Source organism: Chionomys nivalis, chromosome 21 (assembly GCF_950005125.1).
Source record: "Chionomys nivalis chromosome 21, mChiNiv1.1, whole genome shotgun sequence".
Lineage (NCBI taxonomy): Eukaryota > Metazoa > Chordata > Mammalia > Rodentia > Cricetidae > Chionomys > Chionomys nivalis.
In genome coordinates, this window is record NC_080106.1 from 41,794,264 (window position 1) to 41,813,219 (window position 18,956).

At 48.6% G+C, this 18,956-nt stretch overlaps 1 protein-coding gene across 1 annotated transcript in view; it reads right to left on the bottom strand.

Annotated features, from left to right (window-relative positions):
- Rfx1 (regulatory factor X1) overlaps window positions 1-3,377 on the bottom strand; it is a 30,381-nt gene extending 27,004 nt beyond the window's left edge. The window contains exon 1 of the mRNA XM_057753373.1: window positions 3,248-3,377. The gene's annotated coding sequence lies outside the window, so the exon portion shown is untranslated. The remainder of the gene's footprint in view (window positions 1-3,247) is intronic.
- Window positions 3,378-18,956: the final 15,579 nt, after the last annotated feature.

Genomic DNA, 18,956 nt, shown 5'->3' on the forward strand with positions numbered 1-18,956 from the left:
GAACATATACCACTCACGATCCTTCTCATGACTGTGGGGCCTTCAGGACCCGTCCCCTCAGACCCTGTGTGTCTTGTCCCCTGGCTCTTGGTCTAATAATGCTCCCATTCCCTCCTGCCTCGGCCTTTGCACCCCCCCCCCCCAACTTATATACTTGCTTCTGACCCTGTCCCAATCCCAGCTCCTTAACTTCAGACCACTTCCCCTGGTCACTGTGTGTCCCCCACCTCAGTACTCCTTCCATGTTCACGCCACTGTATAGCCATTGGTTTACTCCCCACAGTTTCTCCTCCCTCCTGAGTAACTCATAAGGGTTCCCTTTTACCCCAATCCTAGAGCACTGATGGGCATATGCTGGGAGTTCAACCCTTTTTTTTTTTCTTTTTTGCAGTGCTGGGGCTGGAAGGCAGGGACTTACACTCACTAGGCAGGTGTTCTACACTGAGTTCCAAGCCCCCAAGGAACTCAGCTGACACGGTGCATTGGGCATATGCAGCTGAATGAAGACAGGGCTGGCGAGCGTGGAAGGCGGGCCGGCTGCACTCCACTGGTTGCTTACTTCTGGGTGGAGGTTACAGTCTCTGAAGTAGCAGGTGCCGGCTGACCCTGCTGGACTGCCATCCTTCCTGGTTCACAACAGGACTGTACACGAGACCCTCCCTAGTTCAGGGCTCACGGAAAAACACGAGTCCTTGTTAAAAAATACTCTTCCTACCTTCTCCACAGCACCGCTCAGTCCTCGAGAACTGCAGCTGAGCCAAGGTCTCTACTCAGACAGCACTTTTTTTTCCTGGATACTCTCAGAAACAAAAGCCACTTGTGTGCAAGCAAAATGAGCAACATTTTACAGAACGTGGAGCTCTTAGTCTGGCCTGGTGGCACAGGCTGGTCATCTCAGCTACTCAGGAAGCTAACCAAGGAGGCTCACAAGTTCAAGGCCTGCCTGGTCAACTTAGCAATGCCATGTCTCAAAATAAAGTAAAATGGACCATTAAGATGACTTATCATGTAAAGGCCTGCTATCAAGCCTGATGACGCGTTCAAGCCCACGGATCTACCTGGTAAAAGGACAGAACCCGTTCCCTCTGGCAGTCTTCTGCCTGCACGTGCATGCTTTAACACGTGAGTGCTCATGTGTGCACACACAAATAAATAAAAAGTAAACATTTAAAAACTTGAAAAAGAAAAAATAGGGCTGGGTATATAGCACAATGCAGAGCAATCACCTAGTTTGGGGGGTGACTTAGGTTCAATCCCCCAAGAGAAAAAGAGAAAAAAAAAAGCTGCATCCCTGGTCTCCAGCTTCCTGTTGCCAACTCATAGCATCAGCCTTCTCTCTCATACAAAACGATAAAAATAAAACACCAGCTAATTCCGAGGGTAGACAGGAAGTGATATCACTTGAGCACTACTATGTATTTGACGTGTGATACATTTCATGGGATCCACATACAGTAATCTATAAAGCTCAAATGAGGTGTGTCCTTAGATGAGGGAACATGGAGGTTCAAAAAAATGTGACATTATTACCCAAGAACACACAGCTAGAGAGAAACTGTTTTAGGTAAAGAGAAACTGAGGCAGTCAAAAGGCTCTTCCGGGACCAACAACTGTGAGAACAGCTGGGAAGAAGGAGGATGTCCAAGCAGTTGTTGAAACCAGAATCAAAGCCGAGCGGTGGTGGCGCACGCCTTTAATCCCAGCACTTGGGAGGCAGAGGATCTCTGTGAGTTCCAGGCCAGCCTGGTCTACAGAGCTAGTTCCAGGACAGCTAGGGCTGTTACACAGAGAAACCCTGTCTTGAAACACTGAAGACGTTTTTACTTTTCTTTCTTTTTTTTTTTTTTACCAACCTAGCAAACCCCAGCATCTTCCTGAAAGTTAATGTGCACAATCTTAACTTTGAAGAGAGTAGGAAAAGTCCCTCTAAGAGGGAGCTCACACTTCCCTGCTTAATTTCCAGTGGAAAAGTCAGTCTTCTTATTGGCTGCAGTGTACACCAGTGCCAACTGAAATGCAAAGCAAGGAACAAGCACACAGCCATTAAGAACTGCCGTGGCTGGTCTACTTCTGCACCCACCCCCGAAAAAGCAGCTGCAAAGGCCGTGCACTGACTGTGTGTCCCCTTGGCTCTGACATTGCATCTGCTCCTGCCCATGTGGGACGGGTACCACCTTATAACCTCTGAGCTCTGGATACTGACTTGACATAAACTTGTGGCGGGTCAGGAGATGTGGCTTAAGGAATCTACACAGCTCCACTGCCTTTGCTAGTTCCACGAGACCTTAATGGCTAGGGAGAAAAGTCCAGTCCCAGAAACAAGAGCCCCACAACTGCGTCACCACACAGCTGAGATGGCACCGCAGACAATTTCAGATCCTCTAAATTTGTGGTCTAAGATCACTTCCCTCCAGCCGGAGCTTCAACTTCTGACAACTAAATCCCCCAGGCTAAAGACTGACTGAAAGTTGACCATCTCCACCTCCTCCCGGGTTTAGAAATGGAGGTCATTCTGCAATCAATACTAACAATTTATCAAATCTTACTGAGAAACAGTGACGTGTGTGTGTGTGTGTGTGTGTGTGAGAGAGAGAGAGAGAGAGAGAGAGAGAGAGAGAGAGAGAGAGAGAGAGAGAGAGAGAGAGAGACTGATTCAAGGATGAGCCCTTGCAAAATTCCCAGAAGGAATTAGGAATTTCTGTGATGAAGAAGGGGATGGCGACACTTCTCCCCATTTTATAGGAAGGAAAACAAAGGCCTAAACTGGAATCGCTGAACGGCCAAGTTCTAAATCTTAGGCAGGTACGCTACTAAGCGGCTTCTCCTCTACGGACTGTCCGGGCGATGGCGGCCGCACCCGACTCCGACGGCGGAGGGACGCTAGACTCCGCCCACCTCCGGTCAGGCCCCGCCTCGGCACGCTGTCATTGGTTCAGCCTCCATAGGCCCGCCTCGCCGCACCTCCCGACACATAAAAGCGCCCCCCCCTGCCCCCCGCCCCAGCCGCCCGACCTCCACTCGCCCGCGGCCTGCGAGCACCCGCCCTCGCGGGGGCCGGACTGCAGGGCCGGGGGCGGGTGGTGTCGCCGGGGCCGAACCCCGGCCCCCTCCCCCACGGTCCCGACAGTCGGCGCCGCCATTTTGACCGCCCGCCCCTTCCCTCAGGACCGTACTCAAGCGACAGGCGCCGCGCGGGCCCCGCCGCCCGCCCCGGCGCGCCCAGCTTGCCAGGCGCTGCCCCGGTTACCTCGGCTTCTCCGCACTTGTGTCCGCGGAAGGCTTTGAGGAGGTGCGTGGGCGTTGTGCAGAGGGGACCGAGCGCGCCGGGGTCCCCAGGCCGGGCCGGGGGCGTGGGGGCGGGGGGCGGCCTCGGTTGTTGTTGTTGACTGGCGTTGCTGGGTTGCTTGGTCGCCACGACTACCGTGGCTATGGCGCCTCCGTTTCCCTCACCGGGGCAACTGTTGCTACCCACCCTACTGCGTCACGCGTCGGGGCGGGGCTCCAGAGCAGCGATTGGACGGCGCCGGAGGCTTTCAGCATGCTATTGGCTACCGTCCACGCTTTTCAACACCCTCTGGACTTCTCCGAGCTCGGATTCCTCGGTTCGGACGTCCGTCAGAGGAATCTGAACCCTAGAAGGCAGAGAAGCCCGTCACTCGCGCGAGGAAGCAGCCCTGAGAATTACAGAGGGGTGGGATGACGCTCTTAAGTCGGCCTTCTGGTTGGACCAAGAAGATAGCAATCTCGTCCAAAAGTTTGTCGCGCTCTCTTGCACAGGTGCAGGGAGCGTCGGGAGTTGTAGTTCTGCTCCTACGTACTGATGGGAATCGCAAGACTTCCTCCTTGCTGGGCCACTTTCTGGCCTCTCCTGCTCACGTCCCCCAAGGAACGCTGCGACTCAGCACTGCCCTTCTGTGACGTCAGCGGCGGAGGCCGGACTCGGAATTCGATGACGTCACAGGCGCGTTCTCCCAGTCCTAGAGGGTGGCGAGGCAGGGGCTGGTGCTAGGCGAGTCGGAGCCTCTAAAAGGTCACGGCCTGGCCGCGCTGCTATCTCGACCACGCAGGCGGCAGAAAGGCCTCTGGCAGACGGGAATTTAATGAGAGGACGGACGATAAGCAAAGGTCAGCGACAGCCTGTCCCCAGAGCTCCCCGCCGCTCCGGATCTCAGTTTCCCCAAGAGATAGGTCAGCTGCCGCCAGGGACGGTAAAACAGAAACAGCCCTGGAGGGAGGGAGTTCCTCGAGCTCAGAAATTAATCATCAAGATAATATTCTAATGCAATATTTTAAAATACCAATGGAAAAAGTAGACCCACGGTGAACAAAATGTCAAATGTTAAATGCAATCATTCTGCTGGCACTGAGATTAGGGTGAGTTGTGCAAGCTCAGGGCTGCATCTTGTGCTCAAATTTTTGTTTATTGACTCAAAATTTTTTTACTAAATGAAATTGAAACTGCTCGCTCTTTCCACAGGAGAGCATGAGTAATGGTGGTTAATTAGTTCCTTTATAGTAATCATGTTGCTATACCAGTTGTGCATAACGTATTGATTGTCTACCTCAAAATGTACAAAAATGGCCAAGTTGGGTAAGGTGGCCCTGTGGACACAGCTACTTTGCAGGTTGAGGCAGGATGATTGCTGGAGCTGAGCTAAACAGCAAGTCCCAGCTCAAAAAATGGTCTTTTTGTTTGTTTGTTTGTTTGTTTGTTTTGACAGGGTCTGAAGCCCACAGTTGACTGCAGACCCCCTATAGAGCTGAGGATGACCTTGAACTGACTGTTTCACAGGGGTTCATCATCACACCTTTAAGTTTTGCCACTTCATGCCCGCGGAGTTGAGGGTGGAGAAAGACCTAGAAATTGGAGCCTTCATTTAGCTCTGCTGTGATGTGGACAAAATGGCTCCACCTCTTTGAGCTCTGTTTCCCATACTTCTCCTATGCAACGTCCTGAATTGAAAGTGTAAAAACATGTTTCTTGCCTTTGTCTTGTCTATATCAGAATGCCAATAAACAATCACAAGACAAGTCCTGTAGCTGCTCCAGCAATGGAAGAGAGGAGAGAAGGAAGAGAGAGACTTCCGTAAATAGTGTTCTCTGAGGAGAAGAACCCCTCAAAATAATGGGTGTGGGAGAAGCACCATAAAACCTAGTAGAAGGAAGGCCTGGGCTGCTCTGTAGTCTAAGGCAGGAAGAGCGAATGTTTAGGCCAGACTAGGCAACTGACGAGACCAGTTGTTGAAAGTAAAAAGAGGGCTGAAGAGATAACACAACCACCTGGAACTCCAGCTTTGGGAAGTGTGATGAGGGAACCAGACATGGACATGTTGCATGCTGCACAGACAAACATGCAGGCAAAATATCCATGCACGTTTCTCACTCTCTCGGTTTTTTGAGACAGGGTTTCTCTGTATAGCCCTGGCTGCCCTAGAACTCACTTTGTAGACCAGGCTGGTCTCGAACTCACAGGAATCTGCCAGCCTCTGCCTCTTGAGTGCTGAGATCAAAGGTGTGTGCCCACCATACCTAACTTGTAATTGCTCTTAAAACGTTTTTAACAATTAAAAAGAAGGAAAAGAGATGGGAAGATATGTAGCTCACCAATAGAGCGCCTAGCTGAAATCCACCAATAAAGAGTTTAGATATGACTCAACTCCAGTACAGTCTCAGAACACCACCACTGGGGGTGTGGTTTGGTGGTAGAATGCATCGCTGAGGCTCTGAGCTCTGTCTCCATCACCACAAAACAAGTCAGACAAAGCGGATTGCAGGGACAGAGGAGGATGCCCATAGCTGGCTGATGCCCCGGTTGCCAGGTAATTCTGCAGAAATGCAACATCGCAGGCAAGTGAAGCATTCTCCCTGGTGACAGATGAACAGCACAGTTGTTCCACCTGCATCTGGAAATGCAGCATCCAGCTGCCTGCATCCCCAGTTAGGCTTTCCCATGTGTGAGCTTCAATAAAAGCTACTCCATGACTCCCTAGAACATGGCTCCTCCAGTCTATCTAGAAATAGCAGCTGTACCCAGCCCTGAGAGCCCCCCAAGAACTGAAAGACATCCAGGCCAGAGGTCACAAAAGCAAACTCCAGCAAAGGAGCCTAACTGCAGCTTCTGTGAAGACTTTAGGGTTCTGGCTTAGAGGAAGACTCCTCATGTGTAGAGGCATCTAGAAGCCTTATTTGTACTTCCTACCGTTCCCAACTCCCAGAGGACCCTGAACCCTGAGACAAGCAGGACCAAGGCCAGAATTTCTTTAGCACTGAAGAAGGAAGTTCACAGAAACTTTCTGGGAACACAGCTGACTAGAACGCCAACCTGGTTCAACCCTAGTGCCCACACAGCCAGGGCGCCAGTTCACAGGAAGTGGAAAGGGTAGAGGTGTCAAATAGAGAGTGGTGAGAAGCCACAGGGCTGGAGCTTGCGTCAGTGGCAGAGTGCTTGCCTGGCATGCTCGAGGACTGGGTTTATCTCCATCCCTGGAAAAAAGGAGGGTTCTAGGCAGAAGTCTTGGTGGGCACACTGCTTGCCTTGCAAATACAAGGATCTGAGCAGGACTCCAGAACCCACACAAGCTGGCAGGCTGGTGCATACCTGTAGCCAGCCAAGTCAGTGAAGGTGTGCCCAGGTACTGACGGCCCATGTTGTTCTCTGCTCTCCGTTTGCACACGCACACATTCCTGCATGTGCACACTGTTGTGTAGCAGATCACAACCTTGCATCTTGGAGGAAAGCTTTTTAAGACACAGGATGTTAAAAGAGAGGTGAAACAATATGATTTTATAACCTGGTGTGCGAGTGCACACCTTTAATCCTAGCATCCCAGCACGTGAGAGGCAGAGGCAGGCAGATCTCCAGGTTCAATTCAAGGCCAGCCTGATCTACATTGGGAGTATCAGGATAGGGCTAGCTACACAGTGAGACCCTGACTGTGTTAGGGTTCTCTAACGGAGGAGTGTGGTAGTTTGAATGTAAGTGGTTGCCCATAATCTCATAGGGAGTGGCACTATTAGGAGGTGTGGCTTTGTTGGAGGAAGTGTGTCACTGTGGGGGCAGCCTTTGAGGTTTCATATACTCAGGATACCACCCTGAGACAGGGTTTTCAACCTGTGGCAGTTGATTTCCTGTTGCCTGCAAGATGCAGCAGTCTCAGCTCGAGCACCACCTCTGCCTGCACGCTGCCATGCTCCCCACCATGATGGACTGAACTCTGAACTGTAAGCGAGCCATCGCAATTAAACGTTTCCTTTGTAAGAGTTGCCGTGATCATGGTGTCTCTTCACAGCAATAGAAACCCTAACAAGCAGATTTTATGGAATGAATTGGATTTTTATGAATATGGGTTTATTAGAATGTCTTATAGGCTGTGATCCAACTAATCCAACAATGCTGTCTACCAACAAAAGGTGCAAGAATCTAGTAGTTGTCAGTTTCAGCCGGTCTTTAGTGGACGCCAGTTTCCAGAAGGAGGCTCTAATGTACTCAGTGAAGAAGTGGACTTGCCTGCAAACGGGAGAGCAAACAGGCAAAGAACGAGAGAGCTTCCTCTTCGTGTCCTTCACATAGGTGTGGCCCAGATTAAAGGTGATTTTTCCACCTCAAAAGAACAAGATTAAACTGGGTGGTGGTGGTGGTGCACCACGCCTTTATTCCCAGTACTCAGGAGGCAGATGCAGGTGGATCTCTGTGAGTTCAAAGCCAGTTTGGTCTGCAGAGCAAGTTCCAAGACAGCTAGGGATACACAGAGAAACCTTGTCTGGAAAAAAGGGGGGGGAAAGTGGATTAAAGGTGTATGCCTCAGAAGACTGGGTTAAAAGTGGGATTTCTGGGGCCTGAAGAGATAGCTCAGTGGTTAAGAGCACTGACTCCTCTTCCAGAGGACCCAGGTTCAATTCCCAGCACCCACATGACAGCTCACAACTGTCTGTAATTCCAGTTCCAGGAAACCTGACACCCATGGCAAAACATCAATGCACATAAAATTGAAAAAATAAATAAATTTAAAAAATAAAAAGCAACAAAAAAGAGTGTGTCTTCTAATCCAACTACCACCCAGGCCCAGAGTCAGGATTACAGGTAGTCCACCCCACCTCATCTGTGAACTTCTGGAGCATGTGAAGGGGCTGAGCCTACTTCAAAGCCACAGGATCTCCACGACACAGGGCAACAACAGGATGTCCGAGAGGAGCCCCAGTGAGGGCCCAGTGTTGAGGGTGTAGCAGAAGCCAGAGGCCTGAACCAAACCAATGGCTCATTGCAATGGACACTCACAAGTAAAGGTGTGTGGACTAAAGGGTGCACTGTGTGACTCACTGGGCCACACTGCAGCTTCCTTGACGAGAATTTTTTTTTTTTTATTTTTGTTGGTTTTTTGGGTTTTTTTTTTTTGGATTTACTTTTAGATTTTTGTTTTGGGGGGCTTGCAAGGGCAGAGAGCAGAAGTAGGGGGTTGGGTAAATGAGTGAAATTGGGATGCACGATATGTAATCCACAAAAACATTAATAAAAAGTTTTTTAAAAATGGGTCTTCCCAGTCAGGTATGGAATTGTTTTTGTTTGTTTCTTTCTTTCTTTCTTTTTTGGTTTTTTGAGACAGGGTTTCTCTGTGTAGCTTTGGAGCCTGTCCTGGCACTAGCTCTTTAGACCAGGCTGGCCTCGAACTCACAGAGATCTGCTTGCCTCTGCCTCCCGAGTGCTGGGATTAAAGGCATGTGCTACCACCGCCTGGCCAGGTGTGGAGTTGTACACTTTAATATGAGCACTTGGAAGGCAGAGGCAGACAGATCTCTGTGACTTTGAGGCCAGCCTGGTTTACAGAGCAAGTTCCAGGAACTATGTAGAAAAGATCCTGTCTCGCCGGGCGGTGGTGGCGCACGCCTTTAATCCTAGCACTTGGGAGGCAGAGGCAGGTGGATCTCTGGGAGTTCAAGGCCAGCCTGGTCTACAAGAGCTAGTTCCAGGACAGGCACCAAAGCTACAGAGAAACCCTGTCTCGAAAAAAAAAAAAAAGTGGATCTTCCCACTTCATGTGATTTAATTAAAAAAATCCCTCACAAGTGTACTCAGGCACTTGGGTTTTAGTTGATTCCAGATGTATTCAAGTTAGTAACCAAGAATAGCCATCACACTGTATGTATGTGTGTGTGTATAATAAAAGAAAGAAAAGAAACAAACAGGGTGTTGTAAGAGGAGAAGCAATCTCTTTTGAAGGGAATGAGCAAGTCAGAGGCTTCAGGAAGTCCCTGAAACTGATCAGATTCACGGGGTTCTTCCCTCCCCAACCTTATATAAGCAGTGAGAATGGCTATGAGCTACTCTCAGACTGAAGAAGTGGCTGGCAGGATGGCCCAGCAGTCAAGAGCATAGGCTGCTCTTACAGAGGATATGGTTTAGTTCCCGGCACCCATGTGATAGTTTACACGCCTGTAACTCCAGTCCCAAGGGTTCTGATGTTCTCTTCTGACTTCCATGAGTTCCTGCAGCCCGCATGGTGTACACACATACAGTTAGGCACACACTGAATGTGCAAGACTGTCAGCTAGGCGTGGTGACGCACGCCTTTAATCCCAGCACTTGGGATTCAGAGGCAGGAGGATTTCTGAGTTTTAGGCCTGCCGGGTCTATAGAGCAAGCTCCAGAACAGCCAGGGGTACACAGAGAAACCCTGAATTAAAAATCTAAGCCACCTGAAAGAAGCAGAAGCAGAGAGAAAGGATGCTTTCAACCTCTTGCAAGTCCTGCAGACTGCAGTGCTCTTGGTCCCCAGCTTTTGTAATTTATGCTGCGGTGGGCATTCCATGATGCCCTCTTCTGCTGTGCAGGCAAACATTCAGACAGAACACTGTATACATAATAATTTTTTTTAAAAAAAGACCACGGGCTGGGGAGATGGCTCAGAGGTTAAAGCACTCACTGCTCTTCCAGAGGTCCTGAGTTCAATTCCCAGCAACCACATGGTGGCTCACAGCTGTCTATAATGAAGTCTGGTGCCCTCTTCTGGCCTGCCGGCATACATGCAGGCAGAACACTGTATACATAATAAATAAATATTAAAATAACCACACAAGCAATTGGCAGTGTAATCATTGGTTGGAGAGATGGCTCAGTGCCGAAGAGCACTTACCTGCTCTTGCAAGAGGACTCCCAATGGCCTGTGATCCTGAAGAGGGATCCAGCTCACACGATATTCACTCACACCCACCTATATATACAATCTATACACACATACAAAAAAAAAGTTTTAAGAATGAGCTCATTTCTAGAGTAAGATGCCCTTGGGTCAATAAATGAGATATAAAAGGCTGGTCATGGGGCACGTGTCTTTAATCTTAGCACTCAGAAGGCACAGTTAGGCAGATTTCTCTGAATCTGAGGGTAGCCTTATCTACATAGTGGATTTCAGGTCACCAAGGACTAAATAGACAGAAAGGGGAAAAAAAAAGGACCATCAAGATGGTACCATGGGGGTAGCTGGAGAGATGGCTCAGAGGAATAGAGCACTGGCTGCTCTTCCAGAGGTCCTGAGTTCAATTCCCAGCAACCACATGGTGGCTCACAACCATCTGTAATAAGATCTGGTGTCCTCTTCTGTACTGCAGGATACATGGAAGAAGAAACCTATATACATAATAAATAAATCTTAAAAAAAAAAAAGATGGTACCATGGGTTAGGTGCTCACTGCCAAATCTGTCCACCTAAGTTCAATTCCCAGTAACAGATGTGTACCCATACATGCACAAAAAAAAATGGTAATAAAATTATTTTCTTTTGTCTTGGGAAGTGGGTACAAGCATGCCTCGGCACATGTGTGCAGGTCAGAGAACAACTTGTGGGAGCCACTTCACTCCTTCCACCATGTTGGTCCGGAGAACTGAACTCAGGTAGTCAGTCAGCCTTGGCAGAAAGTGCCTTCACCCACTTTGTTACCTCCTTGGCCCCGTAGTTTTTTTTAAAGATGAGATATGAAGACCTCTAGGCAGAATACCAAGTTCCTGGTGCAAGCCACAAAGAAGCATGTAGTTAAAGCTCCTGGACAAGGAAAGCCTGCAGATCCTAACCACATGCAACTGTGCTCCCTGAGATAAGTGGAAGAGGGAGCTGGGCTCCCCGAAATTGAAACTGACACTTGACCGACAAGGTTTCCCATTGTGTGGCCCTAGTTTGTCACGGAGCTCACAATCCTGCGCAGGCTGCCGGCTACTGTGGGACCAGGAAGTGCCTTCACACTTGGTCCGCAGAGGAATTCAGAACCCACATCTCTCTCACATGCAGGTGAGTACTGAAGTTGGCTGGCTCTTTGTGCACTGGGACTCACAAAGACTGGGCTAGGGGTGTGGCTAAGGGGGTAGGGTGCTGGCCTTCCATACACAAAGCCGCGGGTTCTATTGCCAGCATCTCAAAAACCAGGCTTTGTCGGCAGAGTTTTCCTGACCTGCAGCTGCTCTCAAATTATCACTCAGAGGCTTAATTTAATTACAAATGCTTGGCCAATAACTCAGGTTTATTACTGACTAGCTCTTATATATATATATATATGTATATATATATACATATATATATATATATATATATATTTTGGTTTCTCGAGACAGGGTTTCTCTGTGGTTTTGGAGCCTGTCCTGGAACTAGCTCTTGTAGACCAGGCTGGACTTGAACTCACAGAGATTCGCCTGCCTCTGCCTCCTGAGTGCTGGGATTAAAGGCGTGCGCCACCAACGCTCGGCTAGCTCTTATATTTTATGTTAACCCATATTTCCTTATTTACTCTCTGCCACGTGGTGACATGGCACAATCATCTCCTGCGTCTGCTGGCAACTCCTCTACTCCACCTTTCCTCACCCCATCATTCTCAGTTTGACTTTCCTGCCTAACTTTATCCTGTTCAGCTTGTTTATTAAACCAAATCATGGTGACATGTACTCACACGGTGTACGGAAGGAATATTTCACAGCAAGGCCTCAAGGTGACTCCTGTAAGCCAGCATTTGGGAGGTGAAGGAAGGAAGATTAGGAGTTCAAGACCATCCCTGGCTGTATAGTGAGTCTGAGGCCAGTCTGTGCTATGGGAGGCCCTATAAAGAGGTAGGGGCTGTAAACAAGACATTCTTTCCAGGTGGTACCCATCACAGAAGCCAGAACATTTCTGCTAACTGCATATGAGGTTCAAGATTGATTTGCAGGCTGGTCCCTATAACAAAATATCACAGACTTTTGGAGGGCAGGCAATAGTTGTGGCTGGGGACAAATTTGGCTCAGTGGCAGAGCCCCTGCCTAGAATGCCCCAGTGAGGGGCTGGGATTGTGGCTCAGTGGTAGAGCCCCTTCCTAGCACCTGTGAGGCCCTGGGCTCTATTCCATCAATGCAAACATTGTATTATGTATCCATATAGACAGATATATCCAGGGATAAGATCTGACTGTAGAAGTTGAATGACTCCCCAGCATCATATAAAAACTTCACGGTGGCACAAGTCTAATCCCAGCACTCTGGAGGTGGAGGCAGAGGAGTAGGAAGCTGAGAAGTTTGGACAACATAGACCCCGTCTCCAGAGAAAAGTAGGTCACTGCACAGCCACCAACACCTTGGAGGGGCGTTTGCAAAGAGAGGGATGAGTTAGGGCTATACCCAGCAGAAGTCTAGGGAGGTGGTTTGCTGAGTAAAGGGCTTGCTGTGTGAGCATGAGCACCAGAATTCTGACCCCCAGAACCCATGGAAATGCCATTGGCCACGACAGTCATCTGTAATGTCAGTCCTCAGAAAGTGGACACCAGATCACCAGAGCAAGCTGGTTAGCAAGACTAGCAGTATCGGTGAGCTCTGGGTTCGATTGAGAGATCCTGCCTCAATGAATAAGGTGGGGAGCAATTGTGGAAGACCCCAAGGTCAAGCTTGGGCCTACACACGTGCACACACACCTCACAGATGCAGTAGAAAAATGCGTACATTTGTGCAGGCCTGTAGCCCCGGCACTGTTGGGAACAGAGAACAGAGAATCACTGAAAGCTAAGCAGTGAGCCTAGCTCCGGATTCAGTGAAAGACTCTGTCTCAAAGGAACAAGGCAAAAGTTACAGCGCAGGGCACTGACTTCTCCTTCTGGCCTCTGGGGGTATGCTAGGCTTAGGACTTGTAGCACTTGAAGACTGAGGCAGAAAGATCCAAAGTTTAGGGCTAGCCTGAGCTATATGGGAAGACTGTTAAAACTAAAAACTAAATAAACAACCATCAGAACTCCAAATAAACTAAGGCAAAGCTAGGTTTGGACTCCAGGAGATGCTTGGGTTCCCACATGGTTGTACTAGGTTTGGACTCTGGGAGATGCTTGGGTTCCTACATGGTTGTACTAGGTTTGGACTCTGGGAGATGCTTGGGTTCCTACATGGTTGTACTAGGTTTGGACTCTGGGAGATGCTTGTGTTGTGGGAACTGCAGGCCGCTTCCTGCCACCCAGCTTCCGGTCACCTGGCTAGCTTATGCCCCGAAATAACAACACACAAACTGTATTCTTTTAAACACTGCTTGGCCCATTAGCTCTAGCCCTTACTGGCTAATTCTCATATCCCGATCAACCCATCTCTAATAATCTGTGTAGTACCAGTCTTACCGGGAAAGATTCAGCATGTCTGACCTGGCAGCTTGCTTCATCATGTCTGCCCCAGAGAGGAGAGGAAATGGCATCTGAGCTCACTTCCTCTTCCTCCGAGCATTCTGTTGTTTACTCTAACCACCTATGTTCTAACCTATGAGGCCAAGCAGTTTCTTTATTAATTAACCAATGACCTTCCTCCATCATGCTTGGGTTCCCACATGGTTGTACTAGGTTTGGACTCCGGAGGATGCTTGGGTTCCCACGTGGCTGCACTAGGTTTGGACTCTGGGAGATGCTTGGGTTCCCACATGGCTGCACATGTCAGCTGTGCTTGTTTCCCTTCAGAAAGGTCAAATTCGGCTGGAAGGGGGCAGAGAAGTGAGTTGGTGCTGCTCTGTCTACTAACAAAGGGAAGGAGCGTAGCGCCAGCCTGAGGGTACAGTCAGGATTTAGCCATACAATGCTTGACCCAGGTTACAGCACACGTCCACAGACAAACACAGGTGCCCACAAAGCCGTGCATCTGGGCTGGAGCTGGGCACAGCTGGGCATTTGCCACCTGCGGACAAAGCTCAGGATTCTAATCCTAGTCTTGGGGAGGAAGACTAAGACAGAACTGAATTTTAGGTCACTTTGGAGTTCATAGCAAGACCAGGAGAAGAAATGATAGGTAATTCACAGAAAGAGTGAACTGGAAGGAGCTCTCTGTAACCCATTTTCTAGGCAGATGGCAAGCCTCCTTAATATGAATGCCAGGAAACCAAGAACGAAAACCAGCTCACCCAAGGGGAGGTGGCTAGAGAGGAGAGACCCAGTGAGCCCTGCTGGACTGCAGAGGTGCCACCTGCCTGTGCTCTCTCCTTGGGCCCACGACACCTGCCATGATGGCCAACAGCCAGTGTTTGAGAGACACTCTGCTGATAAGGCTGTAAGCAAACAGATTCTTAACCCCGTGTGTGAGAGTGTGTTGATTTAGCCCTGAAAGAGGGAGCTCTGGCAATGTCCAAATTGTGACTGTCAGAAACCTCTGGGAAAGGCATGCGCAGACATGCTTGCGTTTGTGTGACCTGGTGTTCCATGGGGTTGTGTGACACGGTTCGAGTGGAACTTTATGAGTGGAAAATGGATGAACACATCTCTCCCTGGGCCTGGCTTGAACAGAGGTCGTCTGGGCGGGAGCACTCTGCATTCCTGAACAACGGCAAGCAATTGAAGGAAGCAAGCTCAGGGACACATCGATGCTCCTCCCTCAGGTCGTGCTTGTCTCAAGTCCTGGGCTCTCATGCAACACCCGCCTCGCACCAGGCTGTCCCTCGGCCTTCCAAGGTGTCCCTGGCCACTTTTACTGAAAAAAAAAAAACAAAAAACCAAACAAAACTTTTTAAAAAGATTTATTCTTTACTTTTGTATATATGTATGCATGTGTGTGTATCTGCATGTTTCTGTGTCTATATGTGTCTGTGAATGTGTGTCTGTGTGTGATTGTGTTTTTGTGTCTCTCTGTGTGTATGTCTCTGTATATACATGCCTGTATCAGGATGTCTATGACATTTTGTTGGTGTGTATATGGGTGCTTGTATGTGCTGTGTGTCTCTGTGTGTCCGTGTAACTACATGTCTCTGTGTGCACTTGTGGCTGTCGGAAGCCAGGCTTGGGTGTGGTTCTCCATTTCCCTAGCACTTGAGGTAGGGTTTCTTACTTCCTGCACACAAGCAAGCTGGTCCTCAAGGTCCCATGGGTCTTCCTGCCTCTATTTTCCATCCTGCTGTGAGATCACGGGGTCACGGGGGCGGGCACAGGAGCACCAGCTTTTACACAGGCTCTGAAGACTCAGATTCAGGTCCTCAGGCTTACAGGACAAGCATACTGACCCCCAGGCCTCCAAATTTTTCTTTTTTAAGACAGGTACTCTGACTAAACCTGTCTGACTGAACTAGCTCCTGAGTTGGCTAGACTGACTGTCCTGTGAGCCACAGGGTTCTCATGTCCCTGCTTCCCAGAGCTGGGATCACAGGTGAGGATCACCGTTTTTATGAGCCTTATTTTCATGGGATGAGACTTGGGGCTTCAAACTTGCAAGACAAGGGCTTTACCAACAAAATCATTTCCAAGGCCCTAGTTTTTTGTATTTTGTTTGGGGTTTTTGGAAATGGTCTCATGCAGTCCAAGATGGCCCCAAATTCAATGTGTGGCTGAGAATGACCTTGACCCCTGATGTTTTTTTTAAAAAAGATTTTATTTATTTATATGTATACAGTATTCTGCCTGCATGTCTGCTTGCATTCCAGATCCCACTATAGATGGTTGGGAGCCACCATGTGGTTGCTGTGAATTGAACTCAGGACCTCTGGAAGAGCATCAGTGCTCTCAACCACTGAGCCACCCCTCCAGCCTGAACCCCTTATACCTACATCCCAAGAGCTGTGGATACAAGTATCATAGCCCGACTCCCCTCTGTCTATTAGGACTCTGTCACTGAACTGGAGACCCATTCAGAAAATGTAGCATGACCTCATTCCAAGACCCTTAACGCATCTGTGAAACTTCTATTCCCAAAGTGCCCACCCTGGTCCCCAGGCGCCAGACTGGGCGTGTCTCTTCTTGTATGCGTGGCCTGGAGCATCCAAGAAGAGACACGCACCTCCAAGTCCTCAGCGGCCTGTAAAGCAAACACACACATTGCTTGCATCTTCTCAGTGGACTCAGAGAGGTACAAGACCTTCCTCTAAGGGCACAGCAACCAGAATTCTATCTCAGCTTGATGGGCTCAGATTTCAGACACTGTGGAAGGCACAAAAGAGACTCCTGGCTGGGCCAGGCAGACAGCCAGGCAGGCAGCCCCAAGGGACCTGCTCCTGTCTGCCAGCAGGCTTCTGACCAGACATCAGGATGCGGGAGAGAAAAGGGCAGAAGGTTGCACCCTGTGAGCTGCACTGGCAAAGGGGCAGCTGGGATTAGGGAGCAAATTATTCATCAGCCCTTTCCAGGCAGCTCAGGGAGACGACCGCCAGGATGTCCATCAGAGCAACAGAGGACAGAAGTGCACAGTGCTGACCACACAGGGTGTGAGGGCAACAGAAGAACTAGGTGCACTCTTTCCAGCCTCCCTGTTATGTAGATGAGAAACCAGGCCACAGAGAGGTCAAGTGACTCCCTTAAGTTCACACAGCAAGAAGGCAGGTAAGGATGAGATACAAACCTAGGCTACCCATCTCTAGCGTCCTGATGAACATTGTTTTCGCTTTACTTTTTTATATAGTCTCGCTCTGTAGCCTAGGGCGGCTGGGAACTTAGTATGGAGCCTAGGTTGATTGGAACTTGTGGCAGTCCTTCTGCCTCAGCTTCCTCAGGGCTGGAATTAGGAAGTGACCACTGCTCGTGTTTTTTGCTTAGCTTTAATTTTCTATCATTTCATTTTGTTCACAGGTGTCTGTGCATGTGGTGCGCGTACATACGCATCTACACGTGGAAGCCAGATGCGATAGCAGGTGTCTCCTTCCACTCTACTCTTTAAGAATGGGATCACTCAGTGAATCTGGATCTCATCCATGCAGCTGCTGGTGAGCTCCAGGATTCTGCCTGTTCATCCTTCACCCTCCCTGCCCCACAGCGCTGGGGGCAGATGACACCACTAAACCTGGCTTTTAAAAGGTTCCCGGGATGGAGCTCGGGTATTCATGCTTGCATAGCAAGCATCTCACCAACTAAATCATCTCCTAGCCCCTTGTTCTTAGCTTTTAGATTAAGGTGAAAATGACATAAGTCTTTCTCTGTAGCTCTCGAATCCACGCAGTCAGTCACAATCAGCACTGAGCCATATCCTCAGCTCAAACTGACCACTGTAAAGAATTCTAGTCGGGGGGCTAGGCCATGGCTCAGCAACACAGCGTCTGCCTGGCACGTATGAAGCCTGAGTTGGATCCTCACTACCAGAAGCGGTGGGGTCAGGGAGCAAGCTCAGCAGGAAAAGGTGTTTGCTGCCAAGTCTGAAACCAAGTTTGCCCCACTTGATACGAGAGAACTTATTCCTGGAAGCTGTTCTCTGCTCCCCCAATGTACACAAACACACAATAAATCAGTGTGATGATGATTTGGTGCCTCATGCCTGGGCGGAGACATGATGATCAGGAGTTCAATGTCTGCCCCAGCCACATGGTGAATTTGGGGGACATATGAGACCCTGAATATTAATGTATACACATATTCATGCATATATGAGACCCTGACTATTAATATATATACATATTCATGCATATATGAGACCCTGACTATTTATATATATACATATTGATGCAGATATGAAACCTTGAATATTAATATGTACACATATTCATGCAGATATGAGACCCTGACTATTAATATATACACACATATTCATGCAGATATGAGACCCTGAATATATATATATATATATATATATATATATATATATATACATATTCATGCAGATATGCTTGCAGGTAAAGGCTTTTGCTGTCTAGCCTGAAGGCTTGCGTTTCATCCCAAGACCTACACCATATTGTGGAAAGGGAGAATTGACTCACAATTCTCTTAGAAATTGTTCTCTGACCTCACACTCATGTCACAAGAACAGAAACATAAGCCGGGCGTTGGTGGCGCACGCCTTTAATCCCAGCACTCGGGAGGCAGAGGCAGGCGGATCTCTGTGAGTTCGAGGCCAGCCTGGTCTACAGAGCTAGTTCCAGGACAGGTTCCAAAGCTACAGAGAAACCCTGTCTTGAAAAAACCAAAGAAAAAAAAACAAAAAAACAAAAACAAAAACAAACAAACAAAAAAGAACAGAAACATAAAAAAATAGCCAAGCAATGTTGGCGCACGCCTTTAATCCCAGCACTGGGAGGAAGAGGCAGGCGGATCTCTGTGAGTTCAAGGCCAGCCTGGTCTACAAGAGCTAGATTCAGGACAGGCTCCAAAGCTACAGAGAAACCCTGTCTTGGAAAACATAAATATATAAATTAATTAATTAATTAAAACTGTGATATTAAAAAAAAAACCCGCTATTAAACTACAATCCAATTAAAAAAAACCAGCCCTCCACAAACCCATGTTGTGGAGTGCAGTGTGGCTTAGTGTTACTTTCTTTCCAAACTTGCCTGAGGCCCTGGGTTCATCTCCAGGACTTCAAAACACTAAAACTCTGTGAATGGAGAAAAGAAATGATGAAAAGGTGAAAGGCAACAGTCATCTGAGATGGAAGGAAAGAATGGTAACCGGTAGGATCAGGTAGGATCCGGTAGGATTCCTTGTCCAGTCTCTGGCCTGAGGAAGAAAACAATGGCAGCCTGTTTATATCCACTCTCTAAATAGCACATATCAGGACTGAGGATCCTGCTCAGTGGGAAAGA